Source organism: Balaenoptera physalus (genome assembly GCF_965194825.1).
Source record: "Balaenoptera physalus genome assembly, chromosome: 5".
In the NCBI taxonomy this organism is placed as follows: Eukaryota; Metazoa; Chordata; class Mammalia; order Artiodactyla; family Balaenopteridae; genus Balaenoptera; species Balaenoptera physalus.
The window spans coordinates 80,218,801-80,237,231 of NC_138884.1; the positions used below are offsets into that span (position 1 = coordinate 80,218,801).

Genomic DNA, 18,431 nt, shown 5'->3' on the forward strand with positions numbered 1-18,431 from the left:
AACTGATCCTGTGTTTAGTATGCACCAGAGAGTATTTTAAATATTTTACATATATTCACTTATATAATTGGCATAGCAATCCTGTCCCATTTTCATCCTGTTTTATAGATGACTAATTGAGGCACAGAGCGGCCTAAGTGATTTGTCCAATCACACACCTCCTAAGTAACTGAACCAAGATTTAAACCCAGATGGTCTGGCTCCAAAGTCTAGGTTTACAGCCCCTAGAAATTGCCGCCCCTCCATTGTAACCTCATCCCACACTGCTGACCCTCTGCTGTGCCTACCCTCACACACTCACTCCCCAGCCCATTCCTCATTTTTCTGAAGGTTGTCTTAATGTTCACATTGCTGAAAGTGTAAGCCGTACTCTAAAACTCTACCCCATTTATAAACAAGCCCTATCCCTTAGCTGGTGGTTCAGCTTACATAGAAGCCAAAATCTCAGAAAATTAGCCACACTCTCCAAACTTCTAGTTTTGCATAAAATATATGTGGATTTTCTCAAGGCTAAAAATCACCAATTGATTGAGGTCATTTTGACTGTAGACCAATCCATAGTTTTCCCAATGTTTGGAAATTTTAAACATCTAAAAATGTTAAAAAGAATTTCTTTTATTTTTGTCTTGAAATAACCAATCTGACATGCATTAATATATTCAATCAACAATATTTATTTACAACATATGTTCAAAAGAATTCTGTTGTAAAGGTGGTGAGAAAAATTTTAAAGAATTTCAAAAGATAGCTTTTGCCCTAAATGAATTTATACTATGTCAGGTGACAGTATATTGATGTAAATAATCAAGAGGAATAGGTATTCTGTAGGGACCGAGAGATGTAAAAACTGTGCTGAACTTTGGGAAGGGCTGGTAGGAGAACTCAGCCTGGCAGTGAGGTGTATTTTACTGATGGTCAGCAGACAAAGCAGAGTAGCAAGGAAATAAGCCAACTCATTACTATAAATATCATTAGTTTGGTTTATGATTTTTATGGGCTAGCTTGAGGATCACTCTAGAATTGCTATACAATTAATAAACTTCTACCGCATTGTTGGCATTTTTATTACTTCTCCATTTACTCTGTTCCTTCTCCAGCACACCTGGCACAAATTTGCTACGAATCTAGCAGTTGCTCAAGAAACACCTACTGATTGGTTTCATTCCTCCTATAACTGAGATAGATGCTCACTTGTCAGGGATAGCAATATATGAAGGAACTGTACGTTTCCCCAGGTGAAATTTTTGTTATTAAAATTTTTTCTTAATGGTGTTTCGAATTATTATTAATTTGGTGATCTTTTTCTGTGTTAGCAATGTGAGTGGGCCAGCACTTCTTTTTAGAGGGGAAAAAAATTCAGTCAGCTTCAAAAATATACAGACACTTGAAACAAATTCCCTCAATGTTTAGCTATATTTTCCAGCAAGTTCTCTTCCCTAAGCTACTGAGTGAGATTATTCATTCCTTCTGGTTTATTTGGCTAAGCTGCCAATTTCCCTTTTGCTATTTTGAGGGGCTAATTTTCCCACAACATAATATACATCGCTAAATCTCCAGCTTTTCTCTCAGCCTCAGATAATTTAGAAGTTTCAAGATGCATCAGTTCGGGTATTACTTATTTCATTTCATTTAAATAAATCAGAGGATATTATGCATAAAAATGTCTTTGGCAGAAGGAAATTATTATGTATTTTGGTCAATTTAAGGAGAGGGCATTTTCTACTCAGATTGTATGGCATGGTGTGTTTTTCTTAATATTTTCTAGTATCTCACCTTCCAAGAGATTCTTACCCTGCCTAACTTTGAATAATACATCATTTTCTTTCACAATGTCTCTTTTGCTGCTTTTATTTGTGAGCCTGAATTTTCACATTCCTTTTGCTTAGATATTCTGTAGGATTCTATTCTTTCTCCTTCATTAGCTCTTTCTTGAACTTTGACTTTAATTTTTAAAATCTACTGTCTTCATATAGACAACTAGCATGGGCATTTCTTTAGTCTCTCCAGTGTCATGACTCCCTAATGATGTAGTCCTGTGAATTTAGCTTCTCTCTCAAACTCTCTCTCTTTTGGGAGTAGTTTGGCTAAAGCAGACTTCTTTACTTACTTTTATTTACTTTTTGTTTGGCTAATTGAAAACAGTTATAGGTTAGATAGTCAGAGAAAAGTCTGTCTTTAGGGGATTCAAAGAGGACAATGGGGGTGTGAAGATGAGGTTGGGGGTTAGTTTCCCTGTGAATGCTTTCTATTTTTGCTTCCCTAAAAAGTTTTTACCAAGTCCAATCAGTTTAATGTAGATATCGAGGGGTCACTTGAAAGTAAAAAATTGTACCATGAAAATTTTAGATAAAGGGAGGGAGTTAGGGAATGAGAAGGACGCCCACCATTTAGCACATCTGCACTTTTTCTTTGGCCAGGTTGTTGGCACTTGAGGATTAACATTTCCAACATTTCTTGGCAAAAGGTGGTGAGAACTCTGTATCCAAAGAGCAGAAAGTCAACTCTTCATTTACAAAATGAGTGTATTATTGTCTCCAGCTTATCCAACTATGAACACTTGTGTATATCTGGGATTATTAGTCTGTTGAACAGATTTTTATTTTAAAAGAGAGCAATTTGAAGAATACAAACTATAAGACCAATGCTTAACACAGAGCCTGACACCCAATAGATGCCCCTCCAATATTTGTTGACTGAGTCAATGAATAAAGGAATGAATGCAATGTGGTCTCTGTAAAATATTACTACTAATAATAATGACCGGAAAGAGAAGTCCTAAATGACAACAATAACAGAGAAAACTCCCATAAACCCATTCCAGCATTGTGTTTTTATTTTTGAGGCCCACACAGAGCTTTGGGATTCCATGAAGCAATGAGCCTGTGATTTGTTTTGAGAAAAGCCAGGTTTTATTTGGTTGAACCATGTAAAAACACCATTTTTGCTGGTTAAAAACAATTTTTAGAAAGTCAAAACTGGTCTTTTGAAGTGAAGATGAGGCCAAGATCTGACTTTTAATTTCCTTTATCAGCTGCCTCTTTTTGACAGCAAAACAGGTAATTAGTAAGAAATTGTGCTAGTGATTATAGTGATTAGCATTTTAAATTTATTAGTTTATTTGTTTTCAAGACAAAGATTGATTTTGGAGCTGAGAATGTCAAAACTCTGGAGTTGTACTCCTGGTGCCTGATGGGGGCACATCCTCTGTGGGCATCTTAATGCTCTCAGTAGGATTGTTTTGTTGGTTTGTTTATTTAATTTTGACTTGAAGCCAGAGGAGCTTCAACAGGCACTTTCCTGTGTGCTGAGCTCATTCTTGCTGCTTCTGCAAGCAAGAAACCCACTTTGCTAAAGCCTTAGCTGATCCTGAAAAATGTTAACATGCTTTCTGCTTAATGTTTGCCAACGGGCTGATCTAAAAATGGCACCAAGGAGGTTACCTATTATCCACAGAACAAGAATACATTTCAGGACAGAAATAGATTATGGGTCAATGGAGACTTGATCTGCTGACAGAAAGTTATATTAGTATCCCTAAGCAATTCATAAAAATAGGAGATTGTATACGGTGAATTCTGTTTTTTTTTTTTATTAAAAAAAAGACTCTCTCCTTTAGTAGCTTTCAATATTTAAGCTCTTTTTCTCTTATTTTTCCACAGTGTTTATTTGTTGAATTGCATTCATCTTTCAAAACTCCATAAATCACTCATTTTTGCACATTTGCAATGGGTTTGTACCATAGCCAGATTTATTTTATCAAACTCATTACTGCATATACTTTAAAGACGTGTGTCGAAGTATAAAATGAGATAGAATTTGGGATGATTTTAAAATAATTTTTTTAAATGGAACATGCAGTTATTTTCTATGTGATCTTCAAGTTCCTAGCAAATTGGAAATTTTTGTTATTTTTTTCAATTAATGTATGATGGATAAGTTGACGCTCTCTTTGCCTGTAACTACGCAAGTTTCTGCCTGTTGACCTACCAGTAAACATTTGTTCTGGACAAAATATCCTGGCTTGACCAATGGAGTGTATGGTTACCCTAATGATGGAGCAAAAGTCTTCCTCTAGCACTGAAAATTTGCTAAAGTATTTCAGTTAAATGTTTTCCAGATAACATTGTGAATGTATATGACAGTAATATGCATGCTAAAATGGAGTCAAAGGTTAAAATTACAATCCATAGGGGATTTCAGAACCTCATGAGGCAATCTGAGATAATTATTTGCTACAGTTAACTTCCTGGTTACTATCCAGTCATTCTGTAGCCATTAAGTGGAACTAGCCACTCACAGTATTAGAAATTAGAGCATCTAAGTTATGTAAAATCTTAGTGTCTAACTTCCAAGACTCATAAAATTGAAGAAAACAGAGGAGTAAAAAGGATCTCAAATCTTCATTGTTTGTGTAAAGTACGGGCCAATTGTTCTATAATGTAAAACAGTTAGATACTGTTGCTTTATTCTCAGAGATTTTATTATTGGAGGGTCTTCCTCATTTTGGGAAAAAAAAGATACAGAAAGATGTAAAATTTGGGGCAGAAATATGTAGGGTGAAATCAGAAGTATAAAAGTTAGAAGACAAATACTGAATAAGAGATCTCTTCTTCTGTGTTACTTGCTGGGCTCTGCTTTGTGTATTACCTAAGCACTTCAATTTTTAGGGTTTTTTTCTGTGAAGCACTAATCGAGGAACTCCTAAAGTTTCAGCATATATGTTGGCCTGAATGAGAATACACGCTGGACTTGTACTGGGAAGAGAGAGGTACAAATCCAGTTGTCACATTCTGGATAGAACACTGCTGTTATTTGGGATTCTGGGATTCTACCGGATAGACCTGATTTTGCACTGAGTAGTAAAACCTGACTCGTTATAGAGCTGTTCATCTCAGCAATAGCTACATTAAATATGAACATTGTATATGTTTATTCCAGGCCAATCTGCCAGCACAGTAGAGCTAGCACAATCATACACTCTCAGCAAGGCAAGCAATGAGACAGAATTTGTTGTTTTCTCACTAGCTCGCCATAATGTGCTTCCCCAGTTTGAATGCTTTCTGCAATCTGATTATTGTGTTTACTCCGTGGTGTTCTTTCTTCATGTCATTAATATCCTATTTTCTGGCTGAGGTTCTCTTTATTTATGATAATAGTTTGATAAGTTTCCAAAGGACAAACAAGTGTGATTATTTTAATGGTTCAAGTACAATTTGGAAGTTGAGTGGCGGTCTTATGGCTGTTTCGGATCAGCCAGATGTGTTCATGGCCTAGGCCCCAGCTAGGTTCACTACTAGAGCAATTTTAAAGGGTGCTGAGATGATAAAGACATTAGCCAGAAGCCTCCTGATATATTGATGGTAGATGATAGATTAAGATGACAAGAACATATGTCCAAGTGGACTATGTTACCCCTTGTAACAATTCATTCGGTGCTACCGTTTCTACATATGCGCTCCCCATGCTGAGCAGATATACCTGCGCTGCCGTTTCCACGTATGCGCTCCCCATGCTGAGCAGATACACCTGCGCTGCCATTTCCACGTATGCGCTCCCCATGCTGAGCAGATATACCTGCGCTGCCGTTTCTACATATGCGCTCCCCATGCTGAGCAGATATACCTGCGCTGCCGTTTCCACGTATGCGCTCCCCATGCTGAGCAGATATACCTGCGCTGCCGTTTCCACGTATGCGCTCCCCATGCTGAGCAGATACACCTGCGCTGCCATTTCCACGTATGCGCTCCCCATGCTGAGCAGATATACCTGCGCTGCCGTTTCCACATATGCGCTCCCCATGCTGAGCAGATACCTGTAATTCAGGTCGGAAAATCCCAGTTATCCAGGTACCAAAAAGAACCAAAAAGCTAAATTAGGTAAAAGCACTTTTTGGTGTACTGCATAGTGCCAACCTATATGCATATACCAGAATATATTTAGTTTTAGTGCAAAGCTAGTTTTTATGATACCAGAATGCTTCGAAAGCTGACAATGCATGAGTAAAAAGGGACTCTCTGTTAAGGACAAAAATTTAATCAGAAACTCATTCCAAAGTTTAATTTCAGTGTTCAGTTTTGTTGTTTTTTTTTTTTTCAGTAATTCAGCAAGCTAACATTAAAAGTTGCTCCAGTCCTCTTTTTAGACTGATCATTTTAACTGTTCCCTCCCTAATTACTCCACCAAGCAGAGAGAAAGAGCCTGTGAAGCCTGGCTCCCGGGCTTTTTAAGAAATTAATGAATATTGCAAAAATTGTGTTGTGCCAGAAATCATTTTTCAAGACGGCTGCAATGAGAACCCCACCCCCACCCCACCCCTGCCACAGGCTATCCATTCCACATGCACTTCTTACAATGTATGGCGGACTCTTTGTTCCCTCACCCTTGAACCTGGGTGGACCTATGACCACAGTAGAAGTAGTGCTTTATGACTGTGAGGCTGGCGACTCAGGACTGCTTTCTTGGATCCAGTCACCCTGCTGTAAGGAAGCCCAGGCCACATACAGAGACCACAAGTAGGGTATTCCGGCTGACAGTCCCAGCATCAATGGCCAGGCATGTGAGGGAGGTGACTCTAGTACCAGCTGCTTTGACTGAAACCACATGAGAGACGCTGAATGAATGAGAACTGCCTGGCTGAGTCCAGCCAACCTCCAAACCCACGAAAGATGGTGTTAAAATGATTGCCATTGTTTAAAGCCATGATCATTTGGGGTGATTTGTTATGCAGCACTAGATGGCTGGAAAACACATCTTTTAAGTCAGACATACTCAAGTCAAATACTGACTCTTCCTCCTGCTAATGAGATGATGTCAACCAAGATCTCAAATTTCTCTAATTCTCTTTGTTCATCTTACAGATGTTTAATCTGGTATACTGCAGATGCTCAATCAACATGAGTTTCCCCAATCTCCTCCTTCCCTCCCTCCCTCCTTCCTTCCTTCCTTCCTTCCTTCCATCTTTTCCTTTTTTGCTTGCTTACTCCTTTCCTCCCCTTCCTTCCCATGTAAATTCAATGGAGTGCAGCTGCTTTTGTGGTAGGCCATTTTAAACTGGAATATGTTAGTACCAGGTGTGGATTTAATTGGACCTTTACTTAGAATGCAAGCAGACAGAATTCAGGAGGCTTTTTTTTTTTTTTTTTGGTGAAAACTGCTGAATCACTTGTTCCAAAATCGCCATAAAATATGCTCAGACCTTCCACAGACAGTGTGTGTGGTGTGATCAAGTGCCTTGGGGGAGTGGGGTAAATACATTTTTAAAAAAGGAAATGTTTCCATCAGTTCACAGTGAACATTATCTGAATTCAGTTCAGGCGAAGAATATCTTAAAAAGCTAGATAAAGGAAATGAAGGCATGAGCAACATGTTATTTGTAGGAATGACATACATTATCTCCTTGGCAACTGCAGGGTGGCATGCAATTTGGCAGTCTATGTTGTGTCATCTTGGATGCCTGGAAGTCACTGTTTCCTATGGAAACAAAGGAAAGAACAACATGAGAAAAAGAGTTCTGAGTTTAGTATTCTGAGAAAGTATTTTAAAACCGAGGGGCCAGCAGGCTTTCACAACAGAACCAGAACTCAAAATGGCATTAAATTTTCATTTATTAATTCCACAGTGCTTTAGAATATGGATGAGATCCAAATTTGCTTTGGCCCTGCTGAGCTTTTTATTCATGCTTTGTGGTCAAATGATGACTCCAGACATTTGTGTGGAACTTTCAATGCCCTGGAGTGTAGTAGGTCTTTCAGAAACATTAGGACGTCATCTTATGCACGTTCATTTGTTTACTCATTCAACAAATATGAGTGTCGAATTTGTGCCAGGCATTGTGCTGGGTATTGAGGCTACATAGACCCTTTGCCTTATGTCTTACCGTCATCTTGTCATATCCATGGGATATTGTGGTAGTTCTTTATTTGAAGTGAATCAATAATTTAGAAAACATTCATTTAGCCCCGGCCTGGAGAGCCTATTATATCGGAGCCAAGGGAGAGCAGAAATGAACCACATGGCTCCACAATATTTGATGGGGCACAGAACAGTTCTCATCATGGCTTTTCTTTGGTCAGTGATTTTGGTGAATTTTCCTAGGTACAGTCAGCTTGTTTTCATTGCCAGCTTCCAAGTGAATGGCTCCAAAATATTTATGATAGCGACTCATGCTCAATATAATTTCATTTGGTAGGTAATTTGATGAGAATGAATGTCCTAAATGAAGGAAATTCAGACTGCAATATAGCTGGCTAGAGTCTAAAAGTTTCCACCTTGATGAAATTCAAAGAAGTATCAACATTATAGGATGCTACAAAGGCAGCCCACATGGTTGCAGTGGGACCGCTTGATCACAGCAGGAGAATGAAACGGCTGGTGAGGTGAGATTAAAGCATGACCTCGGTGTTGCCAGTGTTACCAATGGGCTCCTGGGAATCCTTCCACAGTAGTGCTGGAGAAAAGGACTTGAGATTCACTGTGGAATAGAAGCCTGGATTCAAGAGTCAGTTCTTTCCAAGGATGATCTTGCCTTTCATTAATCTGTTTAGTGTCTCCAAAGCATGGCCTTTCCTGCTTATTCTACATCCACTCCCAGCCTCATCACAGCAGAAGCTGAGGCATTTATCCACGTTTCTGAGACCTATAAAAGAATGACTGTGAAATAGACAATGTCCACCAAAGAGCCTCACAAAAGAAGCCTTCTAGACTGACTATTCTAAATAGTGATTTCAGGTGTTCTAGCTCTGAGGAGTCGAAGCCATATGGCTGATTTTATAATTTCAGTATTAAAATTAACGACCAGATTTCGCTTCCTGGATTTTTCCTCCCTAGGGTCTTATTTTACTATGTCCTCTCTAAGAGCAATATTTTAGCTTAGAATTTTCTTGGGTTTGTGGATATATTCATGGAAGATTTAAATAGCATTGCAGCTGTACAGAAAAGCTGTTCTAGTGTGTGCTTTGAAAATCAGCTTTTCAATAACTGATAGCTTTAGAACTGTGATTGAGAGGAAAAATCCAGTCCTTGTTAAACAAGCTATTTCAGCCACTGGCTCCGTGTTTCAAGCAGTTTGAAGAAAGAGTGGCTTACGACCTCATCACTTTGTTCCCAGAGAGGCAGGCTGGTGCCCATGGCCCTCATGCATTTCCTGTGTGGCAGCGGAGGGCACGAAGAAGGTGGGGCTAGATCCGGGAGGTGACTCTCTTTTGCTCCATAACGATCATTCAGCCATACTTTTCAACAGGCAAATGCATGAAATGGGAGAGGAAAGACATTTAATTCTGGTTATCAGTTAATATTCCAGGATTGACTCATTAAACAGTCCGTTAACTACTATAGTGGCCCAAGAAGTATAATCTGGATAGAATAAATGACTGTCATCTGGTTTTCAAGTGGATTTAAATGGGCTGCTTTTGGCTATATAGCTTTGCCAACTACCTATCTCTAGGGACACATTGTGTGAGACTCATTTTTGCTGTTTTGAGTGTACAGGAGTGAATGATTTTGTTGTTGATTTATTTCAATACAGTTTACTCATCACTTACTTAAATATTATTTAGTCATTGGACTTATTTTGATTGAATGCTTCTTAGTTTTTGGTACTGTGCTGGTCAGTGGGGAGAGGAAACTGGTAAGGCAGTGTTGCAGCCCTAAAGAAACTCACAGTTGGGAGGGGCACTCACGCAGCGTGCTGGATGCTAGGCTAGGAAGAAGCATAGGATACCGTGTGAAGATGTCACAGTCCAGATTAGCGTCTCTGTGGTGGGAGATTCTGATGAGGGTGGAGGGGCTGTCAGGTTAAACTGCTCAGAGGAAGCGATGGCTAAGTACTATCTCAGAAAACACAAAAGGGAGGCAAAGGTGATAGAAGATAGGGAGTGAGAAGAGGATGTGACAAGACCCTGAGGCAAGACAATACAGCTCATTCTTGTAGAACTAAATGAAGACATCCTGGCTAGAACCCAGGTATTTTAATTGGGTTTTCCCCAAAGCAGACTTCGTTGCAAGGATTTGTGTGCAAGCAATTTATATTTGAACTGATCCCAAGATCACCGTGAGGAAAGTGAGATGGCAAGGAAGACAATCCAATAAAGTGTTCCTAATGAGCAGATTTACCACTGTGTGCTCATCGTGCCAGAGGCTCTCCCAGAATACGTGTGGAACCCGCCTCAGAATTGTCCCGTTGGGTGGCAGAGAAGTTGAGGTACTTATTTATCAACTCTTATCTCTGGTTGATTAGGTTTATTCAGGAGATGTTAACTTTCTTCTACTTCTGGTCAAACCCTCTCTCCCATTCCAGTCAAGCTCCTGTAGACAGAGCTCCCCTTAGGGGAGAAAAAGGTGGTAAGACATCAGCCTGTATGGAGTGATGTCTGGGTAAACCAAATGAATACAGACCAGGCACTCATAGCACATGCTACACTAGGGTACCCAGGGTGGTTAAGAGGAGGGTTTGGGAGTAAAGGGGAGATGTAGCTGGACTGGAAAGCAGGATCCAAGTCATGTAGAATGTTACGTCATGTAGGTGTGTGTGTGTTTAGAAAAACAATAGCGTGCCAGCTGAAAGACTTTAAACAAGGAAGTGGCATTATTGGTGTTACACTGTGTAAATATTATTTTACACATAATAGAAGAGAGAGTAGAGAGAGGGAATGTTCATAAGGATATGAGGTCTGAGAACTTTAATAGCCTCTGAGTAGCTAAGTGAGAAATGTTGAATGCCTTTCCATGGCTTTGGAGAAAAATAGGAAGATTGGAAAAATACTGAGGAAGCTGGATGGAAAAGAATACGGCAGAAGGAGGCAAGAATCATTGAAGTTCTGTGGCTTGCAAAGCTAACTGGAGCATGTGCTAGTCTCTAAGATCTAGCATGTTTGTTTGGATAAATGTATTGGGTTCATTGGATATGAATAAATTTGTACATAGATTTGACTTTGGTCAAGAGGGTTCCTTAAGGTTAAGAATTTGGGGCTTTCCCCCCACCTTTTTTTTTTAATTAATTAATTTATTTATTTTTGGCTGCATCGGGTCTGCTGCTGCACGCGGGCTTTCTCTAGTTGTGGCGAGCAGGGGCTACTCTTCCTTGCGGTGCGCAGGCTTCTCATTGCGGTGGCTTCTCTTGTTGCGGAGCACGGGCTCTAGGCTCACGGGGTTAAGTAGGGGTGGCTCACAGGCTTAGTCGCTCTGCAGCATGTGGGATCATCCCGGACCAGGGATCAAACCCATGTCCCCTGCATTGGCAGGAGGATTCTTAACCACTGCGCCACGAGGGAAGCCTTCCCCTACTTTTGTATCACCAGAGCCAAGAACAGTGCCTGACATACAAATAGGCACTCAATAAATATTTGTTGACTAATCAAATGAATGAATGAATGAATGAATTAAAAGTTTGTTATGCCCCTAGTACATGTCCTGCTGGAGATATGGGTCTTCAGGTTGGAGAAAAATTTGGGAAGCAGACATTGATTTTATAATATTGATATAAAGATGGTAACCTAAGCCACCGGACAGGTTTATTTATTTACCTGAAGACTGAAAAAACAGAGATGTCTGAGAGTTGAACCCTGTGGAAAGGTGACAATTTAGGATTGGGTAGAGGAAGAGCATTCCACACTGGAGACTGAGAAGGGTAAGGGGAACGTACCTAGATTATGGACTTTATAGGACCAATTTAAAGAAGGAAGAAGTGATAAGCAGTGTTAGATGCTGCCAAGACAGTATGTACAACGCAGATTTTAAAAAGTGTCTACTGGATTAATCCACAAAGAGTTCCAAGGGAAAGATGGGAAGGGAAATAAAATAACAGTGGGTTGAAGAGTAAATGACAGGTGAAGAAGTGGAAACATTAAGTGTAGACAATTTTTCCCTAAACTGGCAGTGATAGAAAGAGTGGCAGCTGGAAGGGATCAAAGGTTAAGGAGTTGTGGGACTTGATATTTTCATTTCCTTCTTTGTGATAGGAGAAAAATTTTGGTATGTTAGATGTTGAGAAAGTGCAAATATTTTTAAAATTGCTAATATGATTAAGTAGAACAATATGCACAGGATTGTTGATTTTATGCTCTCTTCAAATATCCATCAGCCTAGAAGGAAACCTCTTAAATAGGAATCCTCAATTATCTCTTCCTACAGTTGGCAGATTTGGGCAAGTTGGGTTTTAGCTAGTTCTTATTATTGCTGCAAGGAGTGGAGCTAATTATTTTCACCTAGGAATAGAAAGTAAGATGAATTTTGAAGAGAGCACAAAACGTAGGGTTCCCACACATTCCCAACATTTTCTGAGGTGGATAGTTACAGTATTAATTTAACACTTAGTTCTGTTGAAAAAATACAATGAATATCTGAGTATAGAAATAATGGAAACTTCTATTATAATATTTTATTTCACAGTGACTATCTACATTTTTGTCTTAGACTATGGATAACAATATCAAAATAATATTTAACAAGTATTGATCACTTACTGTGCTTCAGGTAGGGTGTTAAGCACTTTATGAATACTAATTCATCAATAACTCTGAGTAGTTATCATTATTATCCTCATTTTACCCAGGAGAAATACATAGCACAGAGAGGCTAAGTAACTTCCCCAAGATCACACAGCTAGGATTTAGCAGAGGCCAAAGCTTGAATCTACCTGATTTTAGAACCTATGGTTCTGACACTGGTTTTTAACTACCAATATACTGCCAATAAGGATGAAAATGAAGATAGATATTTGGTAGCTCTTGGTTTTAGGATTCATATTATAGGTGTCTATAGAGGGCACATTTCTCTTCCTGCCTACCAGATACTTGTGTCTTAGTTTCTGGCCTGCCTGGCTGAAATGGTTACGTTGGTGATATACATTAATGTGCTGATGAGCCATTTGCCATAAATTGCAACTCAGCTACTGGTTTAATTCCTGCTAAATTTGCAATCTGCCTTTACTGAAGTGCAAAATTTCCTTTCTTGTCATAAAGTGGTAGAACATGCAAAAGAGTCTAATACCTTATTTTCTAGCTCAAGTAAAATTATCTAGGCTCAGAGAGAGTTTTAAAATTTTCACTTTGGAAGAACAGCTGTTTCAGCACGAGAGCCTTATTAAATGTCGAATGGTTTTGCTAATGCCTCGTTGGAAACTACAGCTGATAGCATGGCACTTACTCCTCAGGACAAGTCAAATTATTTCCTGGAGAAAATCAAAATGGCTTCAGCTGTTTAGGGGGTTGTCTGTTTGACAACTGGTGTGGTAGAATATCAATTTCTTCTGCTGACTTAATATGCTGTTTTACTATGGATGGAGATTTGTAATGAATTGTGTTAATAGGATAATTCAACATATGCTTTATGACCAATTGACTGTGCTTCCATTTGTAAAGACTAGGGAACGGGATTGATTTTTAAAATATAAGAGCATACACAATAGGTGCTTAATGAGTACTTTTCTGCTACATACACATGTGTACACACATTAACTTTATATGTAATTTGGCGCATGCATTGCTGAACTTCATTAACTTTAATTATTTGTAGATACTTACATGTTTGAAGAATCATTTTCAAGTCAGAAACTAGAGCTAGTGCTTATGTTGATATCTTCCCTGGGTTACAATTAAAGTTGAAATTGCAGTTTCCTATGCATGGTGGGGGGGGGTGTTTTAGTTTTTCCATATATTTGAGTAGTAATTTTGTAAACATCTTTTGAAAATTCTATATTCAGACTTAAGGGGAGGTCTGTGGAAGGAAGCTGGGGTAGAGCTTCCTTCTTGTAGAAGAACTTCATAAAAATGTGTTTATCATATGGAAGATGCATATTTTGAGTGGTGATGCTGGTTCATTTTTCAAACAACCTGAAGAGAAGTTTTCTTCAATTAAAAAAGAAACTTTGCACAGCTAGATTACATTTGTGGTTAAGATAAAATTTTCTGTAAAATAAACCATCTAAATGTGGACCTATTTATAAATATTTATTTAGGCCTGAATGTAGAAGTTATATGGGATACAAAGTCATATCCATAAGCACATTATGACAACTAAGCACCAAAGAAATTGAACGAATATCAAGAAAAACAGGAGCAAGAACAGTTTATAAAAACTCTACAATATTTACAGATACTGGAAAGGAAGGATTAATCAGAGGAAGATTTTTCATGGGATAATGTGGACCAAACAGTAGTACAGTATTTACCTTATAATAGAAACTAAATAAATGTAACTAAAATCCAAATCTGAAAAACCAAGCTGTTCGTAAATGTCACTTAATCTAGTTTAGGTTGTGTGGACATTTTTCAGGTAAATTCTTTTTTGCTTTCTTTTAATCCCATTAGTGTAGCTTTTTAACATAGCAAATTAACATATTTGCTGTTGTAAGGAGCTTCCTGAAGTGGCTAAAATTGTTAGTTTGGGATGCAAATCATGACTCTAACCCATTTTAACTGTCTGACCTTAGGAGAAGTACCCAACTTTCTTAGGCTTCAGTGTCCTCATTGGAAAAATGAGAATATTAATACTATTTCCTGGGTGGTTGTAGATGGTGTGTGAGGTTATTTGTGAAAACCATGTAGTGTAGTGCTTGGTCCATAGTAAGTGCTCAATGCATTGTAGAGATGTTGATAAAGATTCAAGATTTCTGTCTGGCAAGTGCTAATATCAGACATTAATTATTTAGAGTAGCCCCTGAATGGGAAGCATTGCCTAAACAGTCTATTTCAAAAAAATGTAAAAGAAAAGAAAAGGAAGATTTTAGAACATCCTCAAGGTATCTCAAATTTTAATTGATAAGGAAAGTTATTGGTCTTCTTTATCCTTGTACCACTGAGGGAACTCTTTGAAAATTGTTCCCCTACCACCAGCCACTTTGTTCCCTTTCCCCACAGTCCCTCTTCCCCCTTACTTATCCTAAATTTCAGCTTACGTGTCACTTTCACAAAGAGGCTCTCCCAGCAATCAGGCTATGCCATGTACTCCCTAATTTAAAAAAAGTTTCCTTGATAGAATTTATCGCTTGTTATAACTTTTTAATAATTCCTGGCAGAAGTTGCAAGGCCTATACTTTTTCACCTCTGTATTCCCAGTTTCAACAAAGTAATCTGAAAAATTGGACACTCAGTACATATTGTTGAATGAATGAATGAATTGGATAAATCAGTACCTTTAGTAAGTCCTTCATTGCTTTTGAGCTTAAACGTGGCTCTTCCATTACTCACTTCCAGCAAGAGATGAAGCATGGGACTTGAGGCTTTTTTTCCTAAAAATAAATCTATTAAAGCTGTCATGAATGTTTAGATTCAGTAGGTAAACATTATCTAATATTTCAAAGAAATTCAGCCCCCTTTAGGTAAGATTCGTAGCTCATCAAAGACTTCCTTACACAGCATAGCTATGATTTTACAAAATGACTTGGATGATAATTCTTGAGCTTTGGAATTTTCCCCCCAAGCAGAAGTATAATGAAGATCTGGCCTTGATAAATTATTCCTTTTTAGACATTGCCCCTGTTGCCTTTGCTGATGCAGATAAAATTATGACTCAGACTACTTGCTATGCCAGCCTCCTATAGGGCTGGCAGGGATCTGAATTTTTCTGGATGGCTATTTATTATAGCACAGTTTCATTATGATCAAGTCATATCAAGTCTATATTAAGAAAAAAAGCATTGTCCAAATGTTTTCTAAGTTCAAATATAATGTTCTGAATATTTTAAGGCTGAAACAAATCATTTCCATAGGATGATTGCTTTAAAAAATGAATTTATTTGGACACCCAAGTTAGGAATTCATAAACATAGTAAGATTTCTTTTGCAATATTTTATCAGATATCTACTTATATTACCCCTACTTTTAAGGATTTAAAAAATATTCTTAATATAAAATGTGAACAGAAGTTATAAATTGTTATTAATGACATTTTTCCAATATTTAAACAAACGCATGCTCTGAAATCCACAACACATGTACACACACTGTGCCATAAAAGTCATAATCTGCAAGGGAGGCAAAAATATTTAGGGAAAAAATATTGGATAGTTAAAGAAGGATCTGGAGCTAAGTCCAAATTAGAAGGTTAAATGAAAATCCCAGTTAACTGAAGTCCTCTGATTTGGGTGAAGAAAAGCTGAAAGGAACTCAAGAGGTATCCTGGGAGAATTCATATGCAGGCAACTTGGACAGTTTAGAAAGATGATGTAGATGCCCCCTGGTGGATATATGGAAGTGTTTTCACTCACCAAGGACAAGTAAAAATATTACAAAGAAATCAATGCTTAATTCCTGTCAAAAGCATCTCAGTTTCTCTACGTGTCTAGTATCTTAACTCTACCTAGGATTTGGAGTTATCAGAAAAGGATACTGGAGAAGAGAGAACAGACTAGAAACGAAGAAAATATCTGAGAAGAGAAAGCTGCAAGTTTGTTTAGGTTTTATTTTTTTCCTATGAGAGGGTTAACATTCACTATTTAAAAATCTTAAGATAATTGTGTCTTAAATTTAAATGTATTAAAGTTAGATAATTGTCTTAGTCTCCTCAGGCTGCCTTAGTCAAATTACATAGATCGGATGGCTTAAATAACAGAAATGTATTTTCTCATAGTTCTAAGGGCTAGAAAATCCAAGATCAGGGTTCTGGCAGGTTTGGTTTCTGGTGAGAGCTCTCTTTCTGGCTTGCAGACTGCTGCCTTCTTGCTGTATCCTCATATGACACAGAGAAAGAGCTCTCTGGTGTCTCTTCCTCTTTTATAAGGACACTAGTTCTATCTAATCAGGGCTCCGTTCTTATGACCTCATTTAATCACACTTCCTTAAAGATCTTATCTCCAATATAGCACCCCCCCCCCCAAAAGGGGACACAGTTCAGTCCATAGCAATGATTAAAACCTCTTAATGTTTTTTTTAACCTTCTTTGACATTTGTTGCCTTGTACTATCCCCAGTCTGGTGTCCTTCATTGTCCCATTTCCTACTTCCAATTTAAATGTGGAAGAAAGTCCTTTTGGCTACTGTAATTGAACTAAGAGATAAAGTAAAAAGTGCCAGACCAATAATGCCAGACCAATATATCCACAGATACAATTCTTTTTAACATTCCATTACATTTAGAAAGTGGGCCAGCCAAACTGAGTTGCTGAAGTTCTAATCATGAGCCAGTGTTCTGTGTATGTCTTTTCATAGCATGTTGAGGTGTGAATATCATCCTGTAGGTTGGATTACAACAGTTCCTCTGGTCTTTGCTGTTTCCCTGATTACCAGTTTCTAGACTTTACTGATAGGTGGAAAGTTCCGGAAAGAGATCAGTGATGTGATACGTTAATACAATGAGATGCCTTTTTTAGACAACCCACATCTTTTCCAGACATTGAAATACCTGTGGCTGTAGGTATTTCCTACATGTAGCTTTGACATATGGTTGTGGCAGCTGGGTAGTTAAAAGCATGTGAGCTGGATGCCGGGTGCAGAAGAACCGCTCAGTAAAAATTAACCATTGTTGTTGCTGTTGCTTTTTTCCTAGATGAGCTTTTTATGTTTGTCTTACACCATCAGTTATAGGATTTACTCTAGTGTTAATCCTGACCTTTACAATGTCTAAAATGTATTTTAATTTTGTTAATTGCATTTTATATTTCCTTGTGTTTATTCTTATTTTAGCCAGCAGCATTCTTTTCATGGCTGACTTCACCACAGTCTGTCCTTTGCTTCAGTGGTCCTCCACCTTTCTGATTATTCAAAACGGTGGCCTTATTTTTATAGAAATGTAGAAAAAATATTATAAAACCTTGTCTATAATGATTTGTTCATGAGTGACATACTTTTTAATTTTGGAGGAAGGATCTTGTTATCTGCCTTCTGGATTATTTCTACATAATGTTCTTTTGATGCCTATTATGTACTAAGCGCCTTACAGGCGTTATCTTATTTATTCCTTATGAGGAGCTACCGTTATTACTCCTGTTTTAACAAGGACTTTGAGGTTTCAAGAGGTCAAGTAACGTGTCAAATATCCCACAGCTAGTAAATGGCAAATACAGTGTTCGAGTCCAGGTCTGTCTGATTTGACAGCCCACGATCCTAACTATTTAGCCCATGTTTCCCAACTTCTGATTCCTGATGACTGGCAATAGCATAACTAATAATTAAGACTTCCTCCACAAAGGCCCTGAGACTGATCCCAGGTTATTCTTATGAACACCTGGTGTGACTGTAATGCTGCTTATTGAGCGAGAGAAGAGTCATCCAGCTCAGTGTTTGCATTTGGAGAAAGTGAGTGGAGTGTGCTTTGCCCTCTACCCTCTCCAGTGTTATGTTGGCAGCGTTGGTGAACACAGCTCCTGGAGCATTTCCAGGTAGCATTCTGGTCAAGTCCAAGTCTGCTTGATCAATCTGAGAACTTCTGCTCTGACTGGTGAAGTCTCCGACAAAAAAATTTCCTCTCCTAGAGCCATGTATTTATACAAAGCCTTGGCA

General features: G+C 38.3%; 1 protein-coding gene across 2 annotated transcripts in view; it reads left to right on the top strand.

The window, feature by feature from the left end:
- The window catches only part of GABRA4 (gamma-aminobutyric acid type A receptor subunit alpha4), a 179,807-nt gene that overhangs the window by 39,838 nt on the left and 121,538 nt on the right, over positions 1-18,431 (top strand). The gene's annotated exons all lie outside the window — the stretch shown is intronic.